The 26793-nt window shown below is 42.1% G+C and overlaps 1 protein-coding gene and 1 long non-coding RNA gene across 2 annotated transcripts in view; both read left to right on the forward strand.

The window, feature by feature from the left end:
* The window catches only part of EFL1 (elongation factor like GTPase 1), a 122610-nt gene that overhangs the window by 90876 nt on the left and 4941 nt on the right, over positions 1 to 26793 (forward strand). The window lies entirely within an intron of this gene.
* Positions 5127 to 25142, forward strand: LOC130152193 (uncharacterized). The gene is made up of 3 exons (XR_008822910.1): positions 5127 to 7593; positions 8776 to 8977; positions 17804 to 25142. It is a non-coding gene; the product is annotated as an uncharacterized LOC130152193 (long non-coding RNA).

The raw sequence follows: 26793 nt of genomic DNA on the forward strand, positions 1-26793 counted from the left end.
AACAGATGCCTTTTTCTCTAGATTTAATTTTTGATGTGAGTCTACATGAGACAAAGCAGAAGGGCTGGAGGCTGACAGTGAATCTGCTAAAATACTGAGCTGCTGTGGGGGGAAATGCTAATCTAGATTCTTCCCTCCTTGCTCGGTGTATGCGGAGTTACCTACCCCTGCTTTTTATCAGGGTAAATGTTTAAAGAGTAGTTAATTCTATTTTAACTTTTAGACCTTGGATTTCATTTTATAAAGATTTTCTCAAAATACAACCCTCCTTTAGCCCCTAGCTTGGCTGAGAGCTAATAAGTCTGTTTGTACTGTGCTTTTACTGGAGAGTCTCAGGTCATAACTTACGTGAATTGAAGTGCTGAGGCTAAATCTTTGGGGGACAGGGCAAGTGATCACAAATGAGGCTGCAAACTGAACTAGAGGTTTCCTTCTTTCACTAGTCCTCATGAACTGGCCTTTCTCCTTTGCTCAGTGAGAGAGAAAAAGATTAAGTCTTGCAGGACGTTATTATCCAACACTTCAACAAAAGGGAGAGAAAAAAGAAGCTGATGTGTTTGATATTTCAGATGTAAAAATCGATTTGAAATTATTTCCGATCACCTTTAATCATCCTGAATAGGTAACAAAAGGGAAAAAAGACACAGTGTAAGCTTTTCACTCAGCTTTTGTTGACAATAAATGCTGTTGTAGATGAAGCAGTCATGAGGGCCAGAAGAAAGAAAGATGATTACTGGATAAGTAGGCAAACTTCACTTTTGAAAGTTGTGCAACCAGAGGTAACATTATGGAAGAGAAAAGTAGAATTTGGTAGGTTCAAAGGTGGTTTTGCTACAATAAATATTATTTTGGAAAAGTTGATGGAGCTGTTACAGAGATTTGCAGAAATGATGATTTCCTGCTACTTAAGAGATTGAAATACTGCAACTTCTGTTAATTTCCCAATCAAAGGATATTTTCCATGCCACTGAGCTATGTTGGTTTTCTGTTGTTAACCTCTAAAAAGCTTTTTTTTGAATTACAGCAAGTCAGGGGAGTTTGTTTATTTTGCAGCCCTTTTACTCTGTGGATTTAAACAAATCGTTTGAATCATAGGTGTATTTTCAGTGTTTCAAGGCAAAGATGGGGACTTCCCCTATTATGCTGTATTTCCTTTCCTGACGCTGCTGTATCAAACCTCTTGGTGATGATATTCATCACTGATTTACAACGATGCTTCCAAAGAGCATGCTGCTTTTATTTTGGATATAAAAATAGGGGAAAACATCCCAGGAACTCATCGAGTTATCAAAAAATGCGTTTTCTCTTTTCCTTCAGCTCTGGCAAATGTCATTTCGAATGCTATATCATTTGCTGTAAAATGTTTTTTAAAAACCTAAACGCATACTTGTGGGAAGTAAAATGAATGATTTGTGGATTTTTAGCAGAGGAGGAACTGGTGGCAAAATCTGGGGTGTGTTTTTTCTGTGCTGATTGCTCAGGGATGTATTTTAATACCTAATCAGAAGTCATTACCGGTTTGTGCAGCATTAATTCATACAGCCTTCCATACATACACACTCTTGGGTCCCTCAGGGCCGGATAGTTCTTTAATGGACCACATTCCTGAGATCAACTGATAAGGCTGCATCATTCACCTTCACCCACACTGGTGATCTGCGAAGTAAGCAAACATTTAACTGCCTCATGAAAGAAGGCTGAAACTGAGTTTCCACTCCCAGCACTTCCTGCTAAAGAAACAGCCTTAGGTTTTGTTTGCTTGTTGTGTGTTGTGTGTTTTTAAAAAAAAAAAAAAAAAAAATTATCCTAGCCTTCTAGAAGGAATACCCAGAGGCAACATATTTCATAGAGCGGTCTCTTTCCCCATGATGGGTCTTCCAGCACACCAATACTGATCAGTAATGGAAAGACCTGATTTTAGTAACTTGGTAGGCGGTGCTGGGATATTGCGATAGCATCAGGTGGGAATATCTGTGAAGCATGTCTACCACCTGGAGGAGCGTTCACTGTAAACTCGGAATGTGCCAGAAATGTGTGTCAGGCAAAGGTACTGGAGTTCTGGTACAGTGCAAATGGAAGGAGGATGAGGGTTGCTGCGAAGAGAATATGGGTGTTCGGAGGTGGGTCTAATTTTATCGCTATGTATAAAAAGAAAGTAGTAAGTTAGTAATTCCTTTTCTTAAGAAGGATGTTTTGATTACTGAGAAAATCCTTCTCCACAGCTGTACGATGCATTTAAATCACCCAGCGGAAGCAACAATCTATATTAATGTAAATGTGTTTTGATGTTCTTAGAAGTTTAAATGAAACACCCACATCCAGGAAGCTAGTTAGCTCATGCGGGAGCACAATTGCAATTCTTCATTAAACATACTATGTAGGACTTCTTTTTCACTTCAGAAGCACTGAACTTTGGCAATTTATATTTATTTGAGATGAAAGAGGCAAGCTAACAATTCAATGCTTATCCCTTCTAAGTAAGAGGAGACCTTGTGTTACAAATCAATTTATCATTTTTAAAAACTCTTAATTTTTGATGTATTGCTCATTCCTATTGCAGATGATTAGCATCACTGCCTGTTCTGTAGAGACAGCTTCTCTTTTTACCACAGCACATATCCACCCTCCATATCCATAGGAAAATGTTGCAGGAGGTAATGGAAATACAACCGGTAGGATTCTGTAGAAATTACTCAACGAGTGTCAAAAATGTGGATATTTTCTCAGATATTATAAACTTGTGTAATTTGGTTGTCTTGGTAGCTAACATTACTTAGCTAGTGTTGTAGCTCTTCTATATCAAAGAAGGAAAACTGATTTATTCTGCTTGAGAATCTATGGGGGATTTTATTCTTTATGCAGATTTGGATCTTAACCAGCCTGTGGAATTACAGTGCAGGGAAAAGCTGTATATTAAACCTTACTTGGATGTTCTAAGGCAAACTCTCCTTTTTTTGATGAGCCCCATTATTTAGTTCCATGTAGGTGTCGGTGCTTCTATTTGAAATGGAACCAGATCTTCTATTCAAGCTTACATATGCTTATAACGTTTTCTTTGTAATGTTTTAGCAATAATAAATGGGACTGGGACCAGTGCAGAGTAAGATTTTTCATGAGTGAAGCCCAGAGCAAAACCTGCGGCACTCTACTGTATTATGTTGGAGAAAGTACTGCCTCTGTAGCTTTTCTCTAATGTTCAGCATGGGCTTTACATGTAAGTCTGTTTAATTATTGCCCCTTGGAGCAGATAAGTATATAGAATGATCTCACTCTATTGTTAAGATAATTTGTCTTTGGGGATTCTGACCTTCACATTTCAATGACATCATCCTTCTTACAGACTGTAAATCACTAATGTTGACTCCTGGCCTTACTAATAAAACCTGCAGAAATATGTATGGAATAACAGCGTGCTTCTATTAATATTGTTAGATGTTTTGTAACTTTTAGCTGCGCAAAACTATTATTTAAAGGTAGTAAATTTGCATACTCGTAGCCTCATTTCATGTTCCGAACCAATGTATTATATGCCAGCCCATATAGTGTGCACATCTAGCTGAGCTGTAACTTAGGTGTTTTCTTTTAATTATGATCTAAATAGCTTTATTCATTATCCTGAAACACAACAGCAAAGAGAAAGTCTTCTCACAATGACCAATTTTTAAATTGCAGAAACATTGCAAAAAAATTATAATGTACCTGTTTACCTACAGCCGATGGCCTTCATTTATAGAAAAGGCCAATTTTGCATGAACCCACAAAGACAAATCTGTCTTTAACACACGTTTTCAGCAGAGCTTCTTGCAAATGGTTCTTTCAAAATACCTCTGGATGTTGCCTATCAGTTTCTTCAGTAAATACCTTCATGTTGTCATCCAGGGTATTGCAAGGAGTGATGAGCTGCAATTTTGTGATTTTTTTTCTGGGTCTGAAGAACTTGATATTCTTGCCACAGCCTGTTATGGGGCTGAAGCAAAGGAAGCCTCTTCCCTTTGTTGGTCCTTCCATGAGTTGGCTTGTGTGCATTTTACCTTTTGGGCGGTACGGGTCTTCTAGTATTAATTTGTAATGCTTAATTAATGCCTCATATAACGGCATTAAGATCATCCAAATCAAACCAGTGTTTTGAGATCTTGTGGGTCTGGGAGCTACTTGTGTACAGTCACTTTCACTCTTTCTCCTGCATATTCACTTTCCTGTTAATGTTTGTATATCTTTCTCACATGCAAGAGGAAGAGAAAACTGTACCTAAGAAGATAAGATTGCAAGGTATGCACACTGGACAGTTTGGGAACTAGGTGGGAGACTGTAGGAATTCTTTTTTACTATTTGTGATTCATTATATTTCAGGCTGGCATGTGTGCTTTTTGACCTATTAATGTGATTTGTGTCCTATCCTAAAGTAAGGGGAAAATGGACAAAAATTGAAGCTGCTTGGCAGTAGCTACCAGTGTGTACAGTGATGTGCAGATACAATTTCTGTGAAGCTCCTGTCTCTGGGATTTGTTTGCACATGAAAAGCATAATTTCTTGCTAATCACAGTTTTAACAACCACATCTCCACTTTGTCATGTTTCAGTTCCAGGACCCCAGTGATACTGTAAATGTTTCAAAAATCTTGGCTGGACAGTAGAGAAATCCAAGTGTGAAAAAGATCAACTTTGTCCCCTTCTACTTCCCTTCCTTCCAGCTTGCTGCTTTTTCTCTTTGCCCATTTTCCTTTACCCCTTGTTTTCAGGGGAAGCTTCACAGCTGTAGAATATAAGTCTAAACACCAGCAAGGCTGGATGTTCTTTGCAAGCAGCCAGTGTGCCCTGTATTGATCATTGGTTTACTTTGCAGTACTCCCCCCCAAGCTAAAACTAACCTGAAATCATCATTCTACCCTTTTGATTTTAATGTCACTCTTTTAAGTTTCTTGTTCGAAGTATTGTTTTCTCCCTAGGAGTCCATAGGAGGTCTTTTGTCATTTTAAACTTTTTTAGTGTTTTTAAGGAAATGTTGATAACAGCCTATCTTTTCCTAAAAAAGACTGAAAAGGAAAAACAGTGATCCCCGCTTCCCGCCCCCCCCTGCATTGGTCCAGACATTTCCATTCAGAATTACATTCTATCTTATAGGTGTGTTTAACTTGATCTGCGCAGTTTGTGTTTGTTTTCTCAGTGTTCACAATTACACGCTGTAGACAGTGACTTCTGGGCCTTTTAGAGCTGCCGATCAGAAGGCAAATGGGAGATAAGTATTCTGAAAAAAAAGAACCAGACTGTAGGCTGTGTTGTGCTCTTTATGTATTTTCCAGCTGGTTTTGCTTCTAACCTTCAGCATTCCTCATGGGACACTGATGCAAATCTGCATTCGCTTTTTTTGCTCTTTGTGTATAACACACAAGACCTAAAGGAAAGCAGTAATTTGCAACATTAGGAAATGTGGCTCAGTGTCCCGGGCCCCAGTGTGAACATGCACATTTGAATATAAATGAAAGTGGGCCAGAACCCCCTTGAAGCGTGGAGCTGATGCAGACTGCCTGCCCTTTCCGCTTTAAGTACTGTATTTTTTTATTATTTTTTTTCCCCTCCTTTGCCGATCAACAGCTACCATATGGGCTGAGCTTCAGCCAGTCAACTACTAAATTACAAACGCTCTTTTGACTGTAAATTGAATGGAAAAGGATGTCAGTTACCGCTTTCCTCCTGTGGCCCCACCACAAGAGCACCTGCAGTAAAGAGGTGGCATTCACGCTCTGCGAGACACCCCACGCTGCTGCTGTTAGCCCAGCAGCTCGAGCCTTGGCTTTGCCTACCCCACTGCTGTCACAGCGAAAAGATGGCAAAGATAAGAGCCTCACTTTTGAAGATCAGCTCACTTAGAGGCACGTCTCGGCACTTATCCACAGTATTTTGTTTCCACTAAAGGAAGTAAAAATCTGCTGGGGAAGATGGCTATCGGTGGTGTCCTTCAAAGAGGAGCCTTTGACTTAGGCATATGTTTACCGTATTTATTCTGACATTTGTTATGAAATTATAACTGCTTTCTCAGAGAACCTCGCACAGTGATATGTTCAGCTCCCTTACAGGGTTAGCTGGTTTCCAGCCTGAATGCTGGAACAAAACGATTCTGTTTCTTGCCTGTGCAAAGGTGGTCTGGAATGTGACCGTTCCTCTGTCCCCCAGAGTGTGCGAAGAGGATTTGGGCAGGGAGAAGCTGCTGATGTCTGGAAGCGGTGAGCTGGGCAATCCGTGAAGGGAGACAGCTGTTAGGCCAAGAGAGGTGCCTTGTATCCCGATATGTAACATGGCAGCTGAGCTGGGGGGCAGGCCGGGAGCGAGCCTGCAGCTGCTGCTGGCAAGGGCCTGCCAGCCCTGGGGTTCTAGGAAGGCTGGTGGAACTCTCCGTCATCTGCTGTGCTCATTAACTCTTCCTTTCCTACTTAGATACAGATGCATGTGTGTCATTATTGAACTAGCCAGAATGTTGACTCGGCCTGTGATTTAAAATAATTGGGAAGAAGGGGCAGTTTAACAATGAGGATATTTTCTTTTACCTTCTGAAGCCTAAAGCTACATGGCTGGCTAAAGTATTATTTTTGTGGAGTTCCCCAGTGCATTGCTGGATGCATTACATATCTGCCTTATGGCTTTTGTCCCGAAACTCCTTAAAGTTCAGTGCCTACAAGCATAAACTCCACTCGTGAATCACTGGAGGGTAGTCGTTAGGTCAAGGCTCAGCACGCTGAAAAAAGTATTACAGTGCTAAGGACTTTATGGGGTGACCAAGTAACATTCAGTATGTTAATTTACAATTACTGCTTATGACTTACAATTGTACCGATCGGAGGCCTTGAGCATTTCTGCCGGTGTCAAACCCCACAAAACGCAGTCGAATATTCTAACATTAAGCTGGCTGTGCAATTCTGGTAATTATCCGGCAGCGTGTAACATTTAAGAGGTCGTGTATTTTTATGTATCATACTGTGTAGTTGTCCTTCTCCCCGGAACTGAGCAGATGATAGGAGCTACTGCTGTTTGAATAATCTCAAAGCAAGATGCTGATGTTCGAAAGTTGTTTTTAGAAAATTTCCTGTATCTTTAGAGGGCTTTAATGTCCTTTCTTCTGAGATGGTAGATGACACCTTACATAATGAGTACTGTCAGATGGGTTCATCCTTGGTTCCTTTCCCGGCCCTGGGCCACCTTTTAGCATTCATGCATATTATGACTACTTTAACTAACGTGCCTATAAAGTATTTCCACATGTTTATTGAGCTTAGAGTCAGAAAATTAAATTGTGTTTTATGGTGAGTTTTTTGGATATCCATTTGTGCCCTTGTTTCCTACCAGCTGTGCAGTGCTGAAAATTAATAGCTCAGGTTTCCATTACCTGTACCTTTTATGGATGTTTAGCCTTCGTTCTGCTTTTGTTTCTTATTCTAAACATTTTGTAGCTAAAGCAGGCATGTGTACAATATTTGTTGCTTTTTAATAAAACCTGTAGGGTTCTTTTTATTATTTGTACTATTTAAAACAGGTTTGGAGAGATGCCGTGGCACAGCTGGCATCTAGAAATCTTGTAGCTGCTTCACACCATGAAAGCATGGTAAGCTTGTTTTTCACATCTTTTCTAGATTCTTAAAAGATAATTTAAATATGGGACATCTTCTAGGAAGGCAAGTCCAAGTTTGGGAGCGGTAAGCGAAAGTCTGTTTTAAGCAGCACTATTGCTGGCTTTTTAGTCTGCTTCCTGGCAGTTTCCTAGTGGTATCTCCAAAATGTCTTGACTGACAAGATCCTAACAGGTTTTTGTCTTTGGTTGCTGTGTCTGAGTAGAAACTGGTGGTGAATTGTTGCAAAGTTATCTGTCAGGGTTCACCTACAGGATAATACTGTAGAGAGGAGAGGGAATGAAGTGGCTGCTCATCAGAGCAGGGGAAACTGAGGAAAAGAGGTATGGGATTGTGGAGAGGGAAAAGAGGACAGGAGAGCATGAATAATTTTCAGTGTGGATAAAATGTATGTCTCCATTTCTGGTTCTTTCAATCGCCTACAGCCCTGGGCTTGTACCCAGAGAATCACAGGATGGTCAGGGTTGGGAGGGACCTCTGGAGATCACCTTGTCCAATCCCCCTGCTCAAGCAGGGCCACCTAGAGCAGGTTGCCCAGGATTATGTGCAGTCAGGTTTTGAATACCTTCAAGGTTATCTCCAAGACAGGTCCTTGCATTCACACGTACGCCCTTGCTAGACATGCCAAAGTCTTTCAGAAGGGAGATTTCACTAGAGAGGCCTTCTAAAACCTGCTGGACCATAGAAGGTCTTAGATGCCAATCTTATGGGGGGTGTGTGTGTGTGCAGAATTCCTAAATAAACAGAAAAACATGCACATAAGTAGGAAAGTATGTGTAAATGTGAACTTCTAGGTCTGATCACACCTACAAAGAAATTTCTCCTGTTACAAGAATTCTCGAACCTTAGAAAGTCTCTGAAACTTGCAGGTGGATTCAGAAATTTGTATTTCTGCTGGAGTTGGAGATTGAAAGTGTGATATTGGTTTCTTAAACATGCTCTATAAACAATATTAGGAGACACAAATCCTATTTCTACCCAGTGTCTTTTGATAAGCTCAGTGTGAGCTTGCGTTAATATACACTCATTCTGAATTTACTTTTGCTCAGAAGTATTTTGGAGTTACCAGAATTTATTTTTTAATGCATCATGTGTTGCCGTCACTTATCTTAAGTCAAGCAGCTGCTTTTATATCCTGTTTTTCTGTCTCTTGCTAGCTTTGTGTCTGATACGGGACATCTTGCTGCAGTCGTTCTGCTTTGGACATGTCAGTCATGTACACAGCGTGGGGATAGGTGTTGCTTCCTTTGGACTGTGTGAAAGTGGTGCTGGCAGCATAGAAAGAGTTGGGCTGAAGAAACTTTCTTCCATTGGAAGAAAAAAAATCTGAAAAAAATAAGATCTGAATTGTATCTAGAGGTAAGGTGACTTTCATTCAAAATCTAAAATACGGATCTTTGCTTCTTCCCTCCCCCGAATTCCAGAAAATATGATTTGTCTTTGATTATGGATGGGTTGAGGATTTTTTTTTTTTAAGCAGATGTTTTTAAATTGCTGGTTTCTTTGGTATGCTGAAAGAAAATAAATACATTCAAAAGGGCTGAGAATTTAACCATGGGGAAAAGCTAAAGAAAAGCGAGACAAATTCTTGTACTGACTCCATGAACCCTTTGGGTGACAGGTTCAGCACCATTTCCCCATTTGCTTTAGTGACACACAGACTCGCCACAAAATTCCTTAAGCTGTTGTCCTGGCTGGTCTGTGAAGAAGGCTTACACAAATGGAGAAGTGCTGTGACAGCAGCTGAAAGTCAGCATGATACTGATGCAGGCTGGGCTGCCATGGGAGGAGGGGAAAAAACCCAAACCTCTAGCACAGTACACCCATGCTGGCAGCTCCTGCAAGGATTTGCTTTTACTTCTGCTCGCTCTCGGGGAGGCTTTTCCTGCCTTTCAGTCATCAACCACTGAACACTTTTCCTCTCTGGCCTCTCCAAAACACCCTCAGCTACCTCAGGGGATTCTAACAAATTGAGTGAGTAGCCCACAAGGGCCCCTCGCCTAACAAACCCTCCAGAATCTTCCGGCATTTTAACCAGATATTACCTATATCACCCAATTCACGATGATAAATGTTTCTCCAGTTTATTTTTTTCAAGGTGTAAAGTACGGAACTGGAAGAAACACTAAACAGTTAATTAAACAATTTGTACTTAGTGTCTGCTTGGTACTGTGCAACCCAGGGGCTGCCCTTGACTTAATGCTTTAATAAAAAAGCTCGTGTAGCTTCTGTTACAAAACAGACCTGGCCCTGGAAAGAGAAAAGAGATGTTTTGAAAAACAGGGTGGTATGGGAGGCTCTGCCCCTCCATGTTACCTAATGGGGTGTTAGTAACCTACCAATGACACTATCGCTTCCTCAAGTCTCTTCCCTTTGTGTTTACAACATTTCTTCTGACAGCTGAGAAGGAGCAAGTTTCCAAGGGCTCAAGGTTTTTTTCAGCAGCACCCAGAAGTCTGGCACCTTACCCTGACCTTGTAAGTCTGCAAAACTGGCCTGGAAATTAAATGGAAACAGACTCTCTCTTGAGAGTCCAGCTCCCTCCTACTCCTGGTTGGGCCAGAAACACTGTGAGAACAGACAGATTTCCTAGCAGTATCCTGGCACTTTCTTATCCATTGCCGGCCAAAACCAGAAAGTGTTAAAAAAAAAAAAAAGAGAGAGAAAGAAAGAAAAGAAAAAAGAAAATTCTATAGGAAGTGGGAGGAGAGGAAAGCACTGTATATTTTTAAAACAGAAATCTTATCTGAGTTTTGGGTCGGTTGCTTTGTCTGACTGGTTCATCTACCCCTCTCCTAATCCCTGTGTTTACTGCAGAGCTTTGTGGTTTCCTTCCTCCGGTCCCCTTGGTTATCTGGGCTGGCACGGAGCCTGGGTTCTGCTTCCCTTCCCCCTTGCGCACCTTTGTATCCCCCGCCACTGGATCCTGCAAAGGCAAGTCTTAATTCTTCACACACACTTTTTTTTTTTTTGGTCATTTGCAGCTACTCAGGGGCACCTTTTGCAGGCTGTTGTGCTCAACCCTCATTGCTTTGCCTTCAGCTTGGCCTGTGGTTTTTGGCTTCCTTTTTTTTTTTTTTTTTTTTTTTTAATTTTATTTTATTTCTGGTTGCCCTGAAGTGCGCACAGAGTTGCTGACAGGCCATGGAAAACTCAGCAAAACATTCCGCGCAGAGCACTTGCTTGCCTTCACCATCCTTTCCTGTGCCACGCTCATTTTTATTAGAGGTAACTGAGAAAACAGGACCTTTGGGCTTTGGCTGATCTGCTGCTGCTGCTTTCAGACACAACATGCAGGTCTGGAGCACCATCTTCCCTGCTTCCAGCCCAGCCTTCTAGCCCTATGGCTACTTCTGTTGGTTCCTCGTCAGGAACTTGCTCTGCCATCAGCTGTACAAGCCAACTGCTTCCAGCTTTCCCTGGTTCTCTTTCTCTCCCCAAGTTACCCAGACAACTAATCCTTCTCTCTTAAGTTCACCTCCTTCATTTTTATGGTTCCCACTAGCTACTTGTTCCCTTTCTCCCTTGTTTTGAGAGGTCTGGCAGCAAAGCCTCAGACATTTCAGTGCTTGCATGTTTCAGGATTTTTATTTTCCCGGTAAAGTAGTAATGTTTTTTTAGGGAGTTACGGAGGCATCCTCTAACATGGCCATGACCTGGTACTTTCCCAGCTCGTCAGTTCGATCCGTGCTGTACTAGCTCCCCGGCAGTGTTAAGCAGCTCATTGTAAGCCAGGACAAAAGACATTCAGCAGCTTAGAGAAAGGTGATATGACAAGCTGAGCCCACCCTGTCTCAGGCTGCCTTATGTGGCAAGCCTGGAGAGAAGGCTTCTTACCTAGTTAAGGAATTTCAGAAACTCACTGTCCCATCTTTACTTAGGAAGGAGTATTTGATAAGATTTCTTTAGATGCAGCTGTCACAAGTAGATCAGCATGGCCGCAGGCAAAAAGAGCATGGGAATACCACAGCCCACCCCTTTTCCAGTACTACCAGACATCCTTTGAGGCAGTTTTCAAGATCTTGCTCAGCATCTGCATAGATCTCACATTAAAGAGTGGAAATTTTGATGTTGAGTAGGATGAGGACAGCAATCTCACACAGTTTTGAAAATCTTGTCCCCAGTTTCTTGGAACCACGCAGGCTGCAGCTACATGTGGATGCTTGCCCGTGCCACCCAGCTGTGCATCCCTTAAGTACCTTGCTTTAAGGTACAGAGCTGTCCCTTTATGTCACTCCTGCGTTAACACAAATGTAGCCTGAAGCAAGAGAAGCCAGTCTAAAGGTACACTGGCGATGATTGCAGAAGTAATTTTCAAAATGAGGAGCACTTGGTTTGAAAGCCAGTTGGGTGCTTTAGATACCAAGCTCAGAACCTGGTGGCCTTGTCTATATGTTTTCCTGCTTCCCAGTGTCGTCTTCATGCACTGGAACTAGTCTTTGCTCTCCAGATTTCTTTACTGCAGTGGTGGAGCCTCCTTTTGCCATCATTAACAACTATGTTGGATTTTATTTTGAAAATGTTTTCTCTGTGTGCTCCCATCTCTCAGATTTATTCCAGCCCAGTTTTAAGGATTGCAACCCCTGCAGGAGTCCCTACAAATCTTATGACTGGATCTCATGACAACAGCCTCTTCAATGTTGTTGATTAATCTTAACTTCCAAGAGAATAAAGAAGTTTGCACAAATAAGAAAGCCCTCTCTATTACTCAATAACCAGCCCAACTTACATCCTAAGAGTACAGTGGAAAATTTGACTGTTGTGGGCCAAAAGAATCTAACCGTGTTACCAAAGGCGTTATGCAAGACTAAATGAAGTTACATTTTCTTCAGACTATTCAACTCTCTGCATAATTTACTTAGTATTTTAATCATCTTTTTTGAACAGTCCTTACTTTCTGAAAGGTCGGAAGTAGCCTAACAATAGTTACTATCATATGATAACAGCTTTGCTGGATATAAGACTAGATTCCCAACAGACAGCATTTTCACAACACAGAACTGTAGTTATCCTGGCAGTAATTGGCATCCTTGCGGATGGTCTGATACAGAAATGCAAAGCTTGACTGTGTGCTCTTTGCTTTTAGAAAGTGCTATTTATATGGTAAGCTCCTTGGGGCAGGGACTGTCTCATATTATGAATGCTTCATACAACTGAATCTTGAATTGGTTGAGGCCTGAAGGCACAAATCTAATTCCAGGAATAGTATGATTGAATGGACGTGGAGACTAAGGAACTTTCTCAGTCCTAGACATGATGTCAGTACAAGATTGAGGTGGAAGTGGGAGAACTTGTACTGCGCAGGCTATGTGTTGTTTGGATGGAAACAGGACTTCATTCTCTAGGTTTATCAATGGGTCACTGTTAGTGAGTACTTCTAGTTCACTTACACTTTCAGATCTTTCTGAGGACAGGAATCGTCTATTTCCTTTTTTTAAATACCAGCGAGGGAAAAGTTTTACTTACTTGGATTCTGCAGCGAATGCTGTGGTTGCTGCTGGTTATTAGTAGCGAGGATACATGCAGTAACAGGTGCCAAGCGTTAAGATCACTGTAAGCTTAGGATTAAGGTATGAGAAGACACTAAGTGAGCCAGATCTGTTCACAGGAAATGAACTTTTTTCTATACTTGTTTTGACTAAAAGAATAAAATCCAATCTTATATAATTCTTTGTTGCTTGATCAGGACATGTAGGAGAATTGAAGATAGACCTGGCAGGCAACCTTATAAACATTAATCTTAAAGAGTCAAATACCCAGATGCTAACTGGATCCAGAAAAGTGATAAATATCTTTTTGCTTTAAAACTGAAGCATGGGTATTTCTGTTAGCCAAGATCTTACTGTTCACCCATTGCTAATTAGAATAGAGAATTAGTAATGAGCAGCTAAGGTGGCCCACAGACTAGCAAGGTTCTGTTGGACTCCCACTACCACCCCACTCAGTCTTCTGCACAACTGCACTTTGAGATCTTACTCTTTGAAGACCTTTGCTAATGTCTTCACACGCTGGAAGTTGTAATAACGTTTCTGATAATTATTACCTAATCCCATTCTTCTAAAGCTGCCGTTTCTTTGCCTTCCTCTTTGCACTCGGCTTCAAGGATGGTAGGAGGAAATCAGGAAACCCACCTAACGTGTTTGTAATCCTGACCAGATGGGAAAATTCATGCCTGGCTCCAGAAGCTAACCTGTTTGATTCAGAAACCTGGTCTGACTACCACCATGCTGCTACCACCCAGTGGGCAAGGCAGCTTTCGGCAGGGAGAGCACCTGCACCTGCAGGCAAAGTGGGGAGGAAGGCAGGGACTGAGGATGCTCAGGGCTGACTGCTCCCTAGTCCCTGCTGCTCCACCAGCACAGCTGCACTGCTCCGCATGGACCAGCGTCTTGTTTCTTGTGGAGGCCAGCATTTTTTTTATTTTTATACATTAGATTTATACATTAAATTTCTATAATATATTGCTATATAATATATATTATTTTTATATATATATATATATGTATATATCTAAGCTTCTGGAGTCAGGCAGAATTTTCCCATCTGCCCAGGATTATAGATATATATATATAAATATGTATTTATACAAAAATAGAATCAGTCTCATAGGTCTTGTGCCTCCTTGGTATCATCTGGGCAGAAGGAGGAAAGCGAGATGATCTAGTCTCATCCCAGTCCAAATACTAAGTGAGGATGTACAACCAGAATGAGATTTTAGACATAGATGAGTTGTGTATGCACTTTGGGTTGTTGCTGTTCAGGAATTAATGCGGAATAGCTGGGGGAGCTGCTAGTGCTGGTAGTCACATAGCTCTAACAGAGACATTGCCAGCCAGCAGGAGTAGCTATAGGAAGATAATTTGAGCATATAGGGACAGATACTTGCTCCTGAGAAAGTGTCTCTAGCACAGTGTGTGCATCCCTGGAATAGAAATTAATGAGTTTGTGTCTGGGGTTGGAAAAATAACGTGTGTGTATGGCAGGAAGCAGAGCCTGTGGTGTTTGGTCTGGCTTCATCTCCGGCTCACCTACACATACAGCCCCTCGTACCTGTGACAGCACTGTACAGTGTCCCTTACGGCTGTCACAGGCGTTACAAACACAGTGCAGACAGGTGGTCTAACCTGACCTGCTAAAATGGGTCATTTCAAACTGCATTGGTACCTGTGGGTTAGTGAGCCTCCTTGCTCCTTTCCAGCCAGGTTCTGCTGTGAAAGTCATGCTTTGTAGCACTTCGAGGAATACCTGCCTAGACCTGTGCCTTGGCTCCCCTTCATTCCCCAGGGTGGATCGCAATACTTTTAACCGAGCTGAAATGTCAGTACATTGGGCGTAACACTGTGTTTAACGCTCTGTCTGCTTCCGTGTTTGGATGCGACCTCTTCTAGTCTGGGTGAGACCACAGTGAGAATGGAGTTTAGTAATGAAGTGGAATCACAGAAATATAGAGATGCCACTATAGGTAATTTTGTGCTACGCTTTCATCCAGGCAGCACTGAATATAACTGATTTCTATTCCTGACAGGCTGTTTGACATTCCTGTCTTCTGCAGCAGCTAGGCTCCGGTTTGTACTCACATGCTGATGCAATAGCTTCTGCTGGGTTTGAAAGGAAAGGAAAGAACAGATCGGAATCCTTGATATGCATCTAGGCAACAACTTCCTCTTACAACCAAACCTCACTGGCAGAGGTCACTACACTGGCGCTCAGAGCTGAGTCTTGTAGATGAGCAGCACGTAAAAATTTACACAGCTTTTAATATGCCCTGGGCCAGCCAGTTTTCAATTACATTCATGCCTGCACTTCCCTTTGGTGTGCAGTGGTTAACCCTTCTGATACGCTCTCACGGTGCTACCTCTGCCAGTGGTGCTGTGTGCTTGCCAGGAACAGGTAAGCACATACCAACACATTTCCCAGGGCAGTGAGTCAGCCATGCAATCAGCTGTTTCTTTTTTTGTTGTTACTGTTTTAAACGCCATTAGTGAGGCATGAAAGTATGTATTTTTTTTCAAGGTGTTTTTTTCTTTTCCACAGGATTTGCCATGGTCTAGAGCACAGCACGGTAGTTTTTTCCTTTGCTCTAGGACCATGTGTGAGTGAGTGGTACTTGGGCATGTACCCTTCCCCCAGGAACCATCCAACTGTGGGGAACTATGAGCTTCTCTCTGTGTATGGCATACTTACCTTCATTTGATGGCCCTTTCACCCTGCCTGGCCTGTGGTTTCTGCTGTATTTTATTTTTCCTTGTTAAAAAGAGCCATTCCGTATTATTCTAGGGTCTGCTGTTGCTATTATGTGGCAGTATAAATAGTTAGAAGGGTCTGCAGAGGCTGTCAGATGGTTTAAGCTAATGATCCCTTAGTTATGATCCCTAGCAATCTTAACTGGATTTGGCAGTGGAAGCAATTTAAGGAGTGAACTGCTTATTAAAATGACCTCTGCTGCATGTGTCTGTACTCAGTAATTGATACAGATTAGTCAGGAGTTCGCATAGCTTTTGATAATGGATTAATCCTGGAAAACTGAACTTTTTTTTTTTTCTTGGGAGCAGCTCAGAACAAGTCTGTGGTTTCTGTAGGCTTCTGTGTTCTCTGTCCTCTGCAACATCCCCTTACTCCAGCTCCTTAATGGATCAGTGCATACAAAACGTCCTCTGAGACACGAACGGTGCAATTACAATGGTACCTTTTAGCAGAAAAAGTTCTTAAAACAGAGGCATAAAACCAACCTGACGGTTTTAAGGACAAAACAGCTGTGAGGTTTAGAACAAATGTGGGTCTTAATTTCAATTTCTGCTATATTGCACATGGAAGCATGCCCAGACAAGCATGCACACACTGTCCGAGGAGTGTGCAACAGCAGCTCTGTGCGTAAGACTTCAGTTTGGGAGTATCGATGTTCTTGGGAATGCATGCATGTACCAGCAGAGGGCACGCAGACTTCATTAAATGGGGACATGCGCTAATTAACAAATCGCAGAAGTAGGTAGGAGGCTACCTGCATCCATCTCGTTCCCAGACAAAGCGCTCATTCAGTTGTGCCCATCCCAACAGATGTGCGTTCGCTGAAATAGGCAGGAAGCAAGAGGGCATGAAGCATATGTTTGGAATTACATAATCCATAGTCAAACCATGATCATGTTTCGTGTTCATGCTTAGTCAGGCTGTGGCAGTGATTAGGGTTGACTAAATAGTTACTGTATCTCCCATTTTTTTCCATTGTGTGGCATCTGCCAGCTCTGTTCATCATTACAGCCTCAATCTAGGCAAGTGACACGTAGTGTGGATCAGCCCCATAATGAACCAGAGGAAATCAGGGACAGAGTCAGCAGTTTTTATAATATATTAGAACAGGATTATTGGGAAATGTGAACTTAAAAGGAAGGCTGTCTGCATTTTAGAAACTAAATCAAAGATAAACTGTACAGTAGACTCCTGTTTTATCCTGCTCAGTGCACTTGCAGTACATTCATAATCTTCATAAAGGAGAAAATGAATTGGTGAAATAGGCTGTTTTATGATAATATCCCATATGTTATCAGATTCATGCAGGCAGAATCACACTAATGAAGAGAAATTGCAGTTTATGTAGGGCTTGCAGGCCTCGCTTAGGCAGATTAACAGTAGCGAGGGTAAGAGGCAGCACACTGCCTTGGCAGGCTGCCCAAGAACTAATCAATGCAGATGGAGTCGAAGGGACTGCGAGTCTGATTCCCAACAGTCATCTCGGAACTGGAATGACTGCATCCATCAGTGCTCCTTGATAAGGCATCCTTTAAGCTTGTGGTAAGAATGAACCCATTTGGGGAGGCAGAGGCTGAGCAATACTAAAAGCGATGACTCCACATGTGGTGCAGGGGAGAAGTGGGTGTTTAATTTTAGCTGCTGACCTGATTTCATGCTGAATGACAAGTATCTATAGGAATCCTCAAGGGCCAATCAGTTGCTATGCTAGTGAGGCTTTTGGAGAAATGCATTTAATTTTATTCAAGTGATGCCTTTAAGGAAGCAATTATGATTTTAAGCTCTCAGAAGTTCTGACTCCTCCAGGTTGATTTCAGCTAGGGCTAAGCTGAATGTCTTTCATGTTTCATGTTGCTGAAACTGAAGTCTAACTCCATTGTGTATTTAACATGGCACACACTAATGTTCTGAAATACCCTGATTTTCCTCTGTGCTGTTCAGTTTTTTTCCCTAATAGGAAAGCAGATTTGGTGCAGAATCAAAACACCTCAAGTCCTTTTGCCGTTTGCACACACATCCTGAAGGGAAGTTGACAAAATGAAGCAACTGCAGAGCCTCATCACTGAGGATCTCCTTTGCAGGGGTTCTCACTTGCAGCTTTGCGCTTGAGGAAAGTGTACTTGTGACCCAGGAGAGAGCTTTCATTTTTCAAGAGGAAGGCTGGCAAAGATCTCGGTCCACCTATCAAGTCCCTTTTCATAGAAGACACTCATGAAAAAAATATGAGAGTTGGGCCTACGCATGGGGCAGATACTTCACTTTTCACTGGTGATAGAGTTCTGGCCACTACAAACATTAGTCACTTGGAGTTCTTCCCTTGGCATCGTGTGTTTCTCATCAAAAATGAAGGCAGTTTTCAGCCAGGAGCGAAGCATCAAATTACCCAGTGTTATTGAATGCTGAAATATAAAGTAGTAGGGCTTTTACTACTGCAAATAACGTGGTAGCATGCTCAGTTACTGTGTTCATACCCCATTCCGCTGCTGTTGCTGGCTTATGTAGGTAGAGTTTGAATGCAGGTTTGGTTCATGCCCATCTTTCTATAGTCATATTGATTGATTTGAAAGTTTATATTTGAAAATCACTTTGCATTATCTCCCCCCTGATTTTGACTTCAGTGAAAAATGGCTGGACCCAAATTGCCATGCTTTGTGGATGGGATTTGTTTGTTTTCTGTGGCTAGCTGCTGACTGGAACCTCATCTGCACGTTTGTATTGGCTTTTTATTTTCAGTTGTCTCTGAATCTGTCCAGTGATTAGTTTGTTGACAGATGGCTTTTCCCTTGAATAAGATACAGTGACTAGATGTTCTGAATGTCCCAGAAGGGCTCTGGCATTTGTCCTCAGGACAATGAAAAACACCCTGGCATTTTCTGCCTTCTCTGAATTTGCCTTTCATTTGTGTATTGTATGAATTCCTCTAAGGATATAGAAAGAAAAATGTTAAAATATGGTTATACCAAGAAAACTGGCAGTTAAAAAAAAGCCTTTTACTCAGCAAACCTGCAGTTGCTGTGTATTGCAGCTCACACTTCCTTGCCTCAGTAAATGGCTATGTTTTCTACCACTGTTTGAAGCTACCACAGCAAAAAAAAAAAAAAAAAAGAGAAGGATTGATTTGATTCCACTTGCTTTATTTTGACTGAGTTCCCATCCCTTGCACCCCTGCAAATGGTTTGTGGCTCTGAGGTTGCACAAACAATGCAGGCAGCACAATAGCAAGACAACAGGGTTTTCACATGGGAATAGTGGGAGCTGTGGGACTCTGCCTCAGTGGTGATGTGCAAGAAGAAAAGAACTTAATCTGACTCTGTCTCCAGTTTGAGTCTGCAGGGTTGGCACCTATGGGAGAGGAGGATCCATCTCTGTATTTTTGATATGTTAACCAGCCTTGAAGTGGATCTGCTGAAATGCAATCACTGAAACACGCTGAACCCAGGCATCCTGTGATGCTAAGACTGGTTCCTTTTCTGAAGGGGAAAGAACATCAAAATTATTATACTTTCTATAATCTCTTAATCACAGCTCTCATGAAACAAAAGCTTTCTAAGAGCATCCTTTCTTCAACAGTTACAGACAAAAAAGCCTCATTTAAGTAATGCGCTTGCTGAACCCACTGTGCTGCTGCAGCTGGTACTGGGGACAAGCTCACCCTCTTCCCCACTGACAGTGATGTGCACAAATCCACTCTGCTTTTTTTTTTTTTTTTTTTTTTTCTTTTCACCACACCAAATTCTTCAGTTTTGCACATGTGAGTCAACTTGTAAAAATGACTCACAAGCTCATTCCAGCCCTTCTGAATTGGGAGCCCAATTAAAATACTACTTGTAATGCACATATTGAAGAGAACGAAAACTGTCTGTTCCTGAGTGTCAGGCATTAGCACAGCATATCTGAAGGCCTGGCCTGAGCTACTCTGATACTTGCCAGCAGAAAACCTTGTGTTTAATTAAGATACAAGTAACAGAAAAAATATTTTGAAAATCGAGTCAGGTAGGAAAAAAAAAAAAATAATTAAACTATAAAATTGGTTCATTATCAATGCATCAACGTTTATTTCATTTAATTATTTGTTTTAAAATATTTATGTGTATATATATATATACACATACAATGTTGTTGGATGGAATGTTTTATTTATAAGACACTGCAAAGGTGGTTTTTCTGCGGGGCTACAATACCTGGCAATCGGCTGCTTCTGTTGCTGGTTTGCTTTTTGAATAGACATTGTCTTAGGTTTCATGTGTCTTCTGGGCAGGTGCCCCTATAGAACTGGTAATGTCCTGTAATGGTAATTCCTCACAATCTCAGTCTTTGGCCTTCAGTGAGCCTTTACGTCAGGACCAGCCAATCTTTTCGACATTGCCACCCACGTACCAAAATTCCCTCTGGAAGGTGATTCTGGGGATCTCGGCAGTAGCTGTACTGCAGCACCAGGACACAGTTGACATAGTCTGAGCATCAACTTGTATTTTGACCGGTATAAGTCACATATCGTCCAAAACTAGGCCTCGTCTGCGCCAGCACCACATCAGCAATCTGATTTTTGCCAGCAGGCGAAGGTCTACAGAGGGAACGTGCTGGCTGGACAACATGTCATCCCAGCTCAGCAAGGATGATGTCTGTGATATTGACACGTGGCCCTTCAACTGACATTACTCTCTGGCATATTCATCATAAGCACTTTTATCTCCAAGATGTTTCTGTGGCATCACAGCCAACCTTAGGGCAAGAAGGTGGGAGCTGCAGCAAAAGGCAAGGAATCATTCAAGGGAAAGATATTTCAGAGTGCAATTGCTTCCTGGTGTTATCTGCTCTATCCAGCCATGGCCTTCCTTTTCACAGGCTTCTGTGACTGCCGCAGAATAGAGGTCATACCCAGAAGCAGCGCTTGCCCAAATTCTCCTACCTGGTCCCATACCACCATTGTAACTTACAGCCAGTTTCCAGAGCAGTGGGTATAAAGCAGCAAGGTCTGTAAGCCTGGTGGTACCACGTAACCCGCCTTCTACAGCTGAGCGAAAAAAAAAACCCCAGTCTTACATTAAAGGGATTCACTGACAAAAGCAACAACCTTAAATGAGAACTATTTAAATAAACAGCTTTTCTGGTTTAAGTTCTAATTGAAAAGAAGAAAATAAACTGATCAGACATTGTGGGAACAACACATGCGGGAATGTATTTTTCTTCAAATAAAAGTCTAGTAAATGTAAAGATGAAACCTGATCTTTGTCCTAGCAAAGTTCAAACATGCACATATTGTTACCACTTACCAGTATGTAAATAACATATATGAATCATTGCCAGTAGGTGGTAGTGTGTGTTTTTCAGATACGTTTGTTAGTACTGCAAGTGTTTCATGTTTGAGGTGATTTTTTGTCATCTTTAATGTATGATCTCAAACCATCATTGCTTTGAATTCAGGCCCTGGTTTCACTGATTTAATAGTTCTGCTTCACAAACATCAGCCCATCGCAGAGAGGCATATTTTGATTTTCAAGCTTATGGACAAACCTAACTGGAAACATTTTGAAAAGTGCCAATTAGTATGAGCCCTGAGAATTCAAATGCCTGTATTCATTGGAATGATTGGATTGCTCTCTAGTGTTTCATTTTAGGAGGAGAGCTTTTGATAAATAAATGCATTATTTTAATGATTTATAAACTTAGAACTGCTCTGTCATAGAGGCTTTTTTCGAATCCCTGAAAGAGCTCACTGGAAAAGGAGCAATACAGTTACTGGACATCCAGTTCCTGTCAGTGTCTCACTGAGCTGTGTAAGGAAAGGCAGTGCCCAGCTGGAAGAGACTAGGAGTTTTGGTGGAAACCATCCCTTCCTTGGCCCCTGTGGTTTTTCTTGCTGAGAACAATCTACACAAAATCAGTGCTGTTCCCCCAACTCACCACACAGGAAGAGATGCCCACTTCCCCCCCCGTGAGAGTAGTTACTATGTCTCCTGTGAGTACGTCGCTGGCTGCCCGGGGGGACATTCATCCTTCCCCAGGTAATGACCAAGCTGCCCTCGCAGCCTGGCTGGTGCTCTCCGACTGCCTTTGTTGTGCTTTTGGGAAGGGACTGAATTTTTGTTTGGCGGAAGAAGGGGATGCCAGTGGTAAAGATTCCTTCTGTGGTGTTGCCTGCCAGGAAGCGAGGCAGAGGTTGGGAAAGGCTCTATAAATATTTCTGCAATAACTCAAAGGCAGTGAGCATTTGGGTTGATTTGTTTTTCCTGGGGTACATGAGACTGCTCTCCTCTGTGCAGGTGTCTGATTCATGTGGGGCTTCCTTTTTCTTTCTTTTCCTACTTGTTTCCTGCCTCTGCAATTGTTGCTTGCACTTGTAGCACTTTTACTCAGCCCGGCAGTCCCACTGAATGCAATCAGGTTATTTGTGCAAACACTTTTCATCATGAATATGGTCTGCAGAGTCAGACCTTTTGCTTCTTCCTTCTGCTTCTAACCTGTCCCTCCCAAGTTTCCTTTCTCATTGTTTTTCCTTTCACTTATGTCTGCCTGCTGTTAGAGCAAGCTAGCAGAGAAGGAAGTGGGGGAGGGCTGTTTCTGCAGGGGTTTCAGTGCAAATAGTTGCATGGCTTATAATTTCTTGAGCAGGTCAGGCTCTTCTTGGCCTGCACTCAGGCTGAGAGAGGATCACTCGTTGCCAGGTGAGGTTAATGTTTGTGCCACCAGTGTCCACAGGCTATGCTGGCAGGAACAGTCAGGGAGTGAGCAGTAATGGGCCCTGCCCAGAAGCAGAATTAGTGTAGCCCAGAGGAGCTGTGCAGGAGACCTGTGTCTGACTCAGGATGAACAGATTCCCATGGAGCTCGAGGAGTTGTAGCCCTCCAGCACATGGAGGAAGGCTTAGGCATATGGATGAGCCAAACTACCAAAACAGAAACCTTCCGTCTTCGGTGGTGAATGAGTCCTGGTTTCACTTGACTGCAGTTTTTTGTCTCCATTAATGACAGAAAATGCCATGTGATATAGGTAGGTGTTGGAGGTGATCATGCAAGCTTGCAGCCTGTTTCCAGTCCCATGCAGCCATGTCCAACCGCTCTAGGATGGAGGTGAAATATAAGTTAACCTGCCCTGTTTGCCTTCCTGGATTATCCATTGTTCTTAACCTGTTCCCTTGGAACCTAATTTGACCATGCAGTAGAAGGTGGGATGGAACGTGATTTTGTGAAGAACTTCCTGCCTGGAAATGATACCAAGTTAGCCATCTAAAGTTGGGAGTCCATTTGGAAGGTGCCGACCTTAATATTTCTGTTCTGCTTTCTCTGTTTCAAATGGTAACTGCTAGAGGCAAACTCAAGCAAGAGACATCTATGCTGCCCTGGTGTGCGTCCTCCCCAATATATAAATGTAGCTGTTAGTATATTGATAACAGAAAACAGATTAGTAAGAGTTGGGTTTGAGCTTGGACATTGAGTTTTGTGGGTAATGTAGATTATGGAAGGGAGGAATCTCAAGGTCAGAAGCTGATTGTATCATGTGGAAGGCAAGAAACCACAAACTCAGTAGTAGAGAAGTGTTGTGTTGCAGAAGTGAGAACAGAGATGTTAATTTAGCAATTGAAATCAACCATGCTGGAGACTTTTAAATTGTGTTTTATTTGTATAGAAACAGTCAGTCCATCCTGGAACAACAGTATCTCCGCTGGTTGTTTCTCTGTCATCTTATTCGGTGCACTAGTGACGACATCGTGATGCGTGGTGATAGGTCTCAAAATTCAACTTTGAGTTTTCTATTCAGAATTAAGGAGAGGAGTAGGAGGTAGCTTTATCTAAGTGTACACTACCTAATCTGTGAATGAATACAAAATGTGAGCGAGGTGGGACATTGTTCCTGTAACAGGACCAACTCATCAGCGCTACAGCACTCTTAAAAAAAAAAAAAACAAAAAAAAAAATGTTCCTTCTAAAATTATATATAACACGAGGCTGCGCGATCCCGAAGCTTTTCCTCTGGATTTAATTCTCCCTCTTGAGTTAACATCATCTGAAATACAAAATCTAAGAACATAATAACTGTTACTTCCATCTTCCTTTCAACATTTTCTTTCTGCTAGGAGGCAGGAAAAGCATGAGGGTGACACTTTAGTTCATACTCTCACCCCTAGCTGCCAGAGATGTAGAAGCCAGCAGGCTCTGACAAGGCACTTTTGGTGAAGCTGAGCTGGGGCTTCTTCCATTACATCTTCCCAGTGCAGCTGTGAGGGAAGTCCTGACTGGGAGCCTTTAGCACCGAGTGTGGTGCATAAGCCAGTAAACTGATCTGCAACTTACTGGCTGGAAGTAGGACAAATGGTTCTAGAAACCCCATCAACTTTCACCCAACACCTTTGCTTCCTGTTGTAGACCGTGCAAGCTAAAAGCACAATTGAGGGTTTGGGTTCTTTATCTGAAGTACAATTTTGACTGGGAGTTACTAAAAGGCAGTAAAAGTGGAAGCATATTTTGCTGCTTTTTTTTTTTTTTTTTTTTTTCTCTCTCCAGAGTCCCTTCTCATTGATTGCCATTTGCGGAATGAGGATGTCGAATTTGCCACGTTGCACAAAGTTGTGGCAGCTGTTCCATATTGCTAAATTGGAAATTAAAATGGAGATCTATTCAAATTGTCTGACACTTCCAGCAAGCTTGAAAGCAATGCTTTAAAATATAACAGAACTCTAATTTGGGTCCTGAGGGATAGTCAGTAACATTGAAAGCACACGTCTTTTTCCAAATGGTCTTTAACTGCTTTGTGTCTTTTCCTTTTCCTTGCTAAATTCTGCTTTCTGTGGCAGCCATGTGATCCAGCCGAAGTCAACAGGTTTGCTGAGAACGTCAAAGACCAAATCCTAGGCGAGAACATTTCAGCAGGTCTAGTCTGTTATGACAATAAATATTTTCAGGAATGTTTAAGCTATGCTAACCTTTAAAAAGGAATGGATCACATTTCTATTTTCTTTCTTGATAAATGTGTGGTGCCTGAATCTTCTTAACAGTTTCTTCATCTAAAGATAAGACTGGATTTATCTGTATCTGTAGAGGGTAATGCAATCTCTTGGTTCAGGAATTTGTGGAGGTCAGCCTTTTGCCTGTCAACACACAATCAAAGCTAACTTTTGATCCTAGTGCTGCTGCTTTAGTAACACTAATTTTATAAAGGCTAGAAAAACTCATAACCGAGGAAATTAAGTTCTTTGAAACACGTGTCATTCCAGACCTGGGCTTCAGAACTCAGAGTTTAGCCACCTTGATTTGTGGCTGCCATAAAATTTTGTTTAAAAGCATTAATGTGTTATCTGGTAATTCTTATTCCACAGAAAGAATGCGCTGTTGACATCTCAGCATTTTTGTTGTTGTTGTTTTTGTCCTGAATATGCCAGTTCATCACTCATACGGAGCATTAATCGCTACAGTAAATGTAGCAGTGATGTGTTCAGGAAATATTTGACAAGGCTTTATAAAGGCACTCCATAAAAAACCGTGACAAAGTAGTCTGTGGTGTTCCCTGTGGGTGAAATTCACCTGCCCAAAGCTCAGATAAATACGTGACAGACTCTTCTGCTAACACAGCTCCAGTGCCACGGCTATCTGTTCTGTTTTGCTTCCCACACATCCTGTAATGACGAAGACGACTCTTTTCTAAAATACCATTTGCTTTTTCAGGGTGGCACTGGCAACTACGAAGGGCTCAGTGGGCCCTGGAAAGAGCAATGTGCTATTGATCCAGCTGTCCTCTGAAGGAACCCTGGTAAAGAGCTGTATTTCCACAATTCTCGATGAAAGAATCTGTATACAAATAATGGCAGGAGGAGTTCTCTCTGGAATGATATGACTGCATAAATAAGCAGTTCTTCAGTGCAGCATGTGGTTTTCTAATTTCCAGTAAAATGGAATGAGTCACACATGACAACACCATTGCCACTAACCAGTGTGGCATGGCATCTGAAAAAGCTAGCACTGGAAGGGTGTGAACTGCAGAGCAGATGATGGGGCTTGAAACATCTTGTTTGCTTTGGCAGAGCAACCAAAATCTTGATGCTTTCCCACAATCTGCTCCAAGGATATAGGTTTTGCTATGCTGTATCAGATTATTACTCTGGGAATTCGTGCGTCCTGCCTTTGCCAATGGACAGCGCGTGATGCTTCAGATAAAGATAAATGCCCAGACTCCCCACAGGGGAATTCCAAAGCTAGATGGTGTTTCTTCGAGTCGGGTTTACGTTACTGCAGAAGTACCAGGGGAGGTTTTCTCTCTCCGGTACCAAATCATAAAAGATATGTCTACTCAGTCAAGCAAACAGAGGCCCAGGACAGCTCACAAGTCCAGGCTCACATACCATAAATATTATTTATATGTAAGTACATGCTCTGGTATGGGCCTTAGGCCAAGTTCACTCCAGAGGGGAAGTCTAGCCGTAGTCATGTCTTATCACAAGCCCAAGTTTTTCTTCCTCATGTTTGGAAAGATGCTGCTTGGCAGCCCAGCTGCACGGGAGCAAAACTTCCAGTGACTGCCGCTGCTGTTAAACCTTGAATCTGCGAGGAGAGATTCAGAGGCTCAAAAGATGAAGGCCTAAATTAAAGGGATTAAAACCAAAACGTTTCCCTTTATTTCTGCTTTCAGGCCTCTAGAACTGGGAATCAAATCTTCAGTGTTAATGAACTGCAAACTGAAACTTTCCATGCAAAATGCCTCCAGCAGAACTAGAGGCATCTGCTCCAAAGCAAGCTGAAAATGACCTAGCACACACACTTGGTCCCTGGAGCAGGGCCTTAAGGTTCTTCTCAACTTGGTAGTCACGAATGACTTGTACTTTCTTGGATCCGTACGTGAAAGTGGCATCAGACGCTTGTTCCTTCAAACGTTTCTCAGAACGAATGCTTGTTAAAAGTGGGGTGGGAGGGGGCACAAGTAATTCTCCGGACACATCCCCA

Source organism: Falco biarmicus, chromosome 7 (genome assembly GCF_023638135.1).
Source record: "Falco biarmicus isolate bFalBia1 chromosome 7, bFalBia1.pri, whole genome shotgun sequence".
Classification (NCBI taxonomy): domain Eukaryota; kingdom Metazoa; phylum Chordata; class Aves; order Falconiformes; family Falconidae; genus Falco; species Falco biarmicus.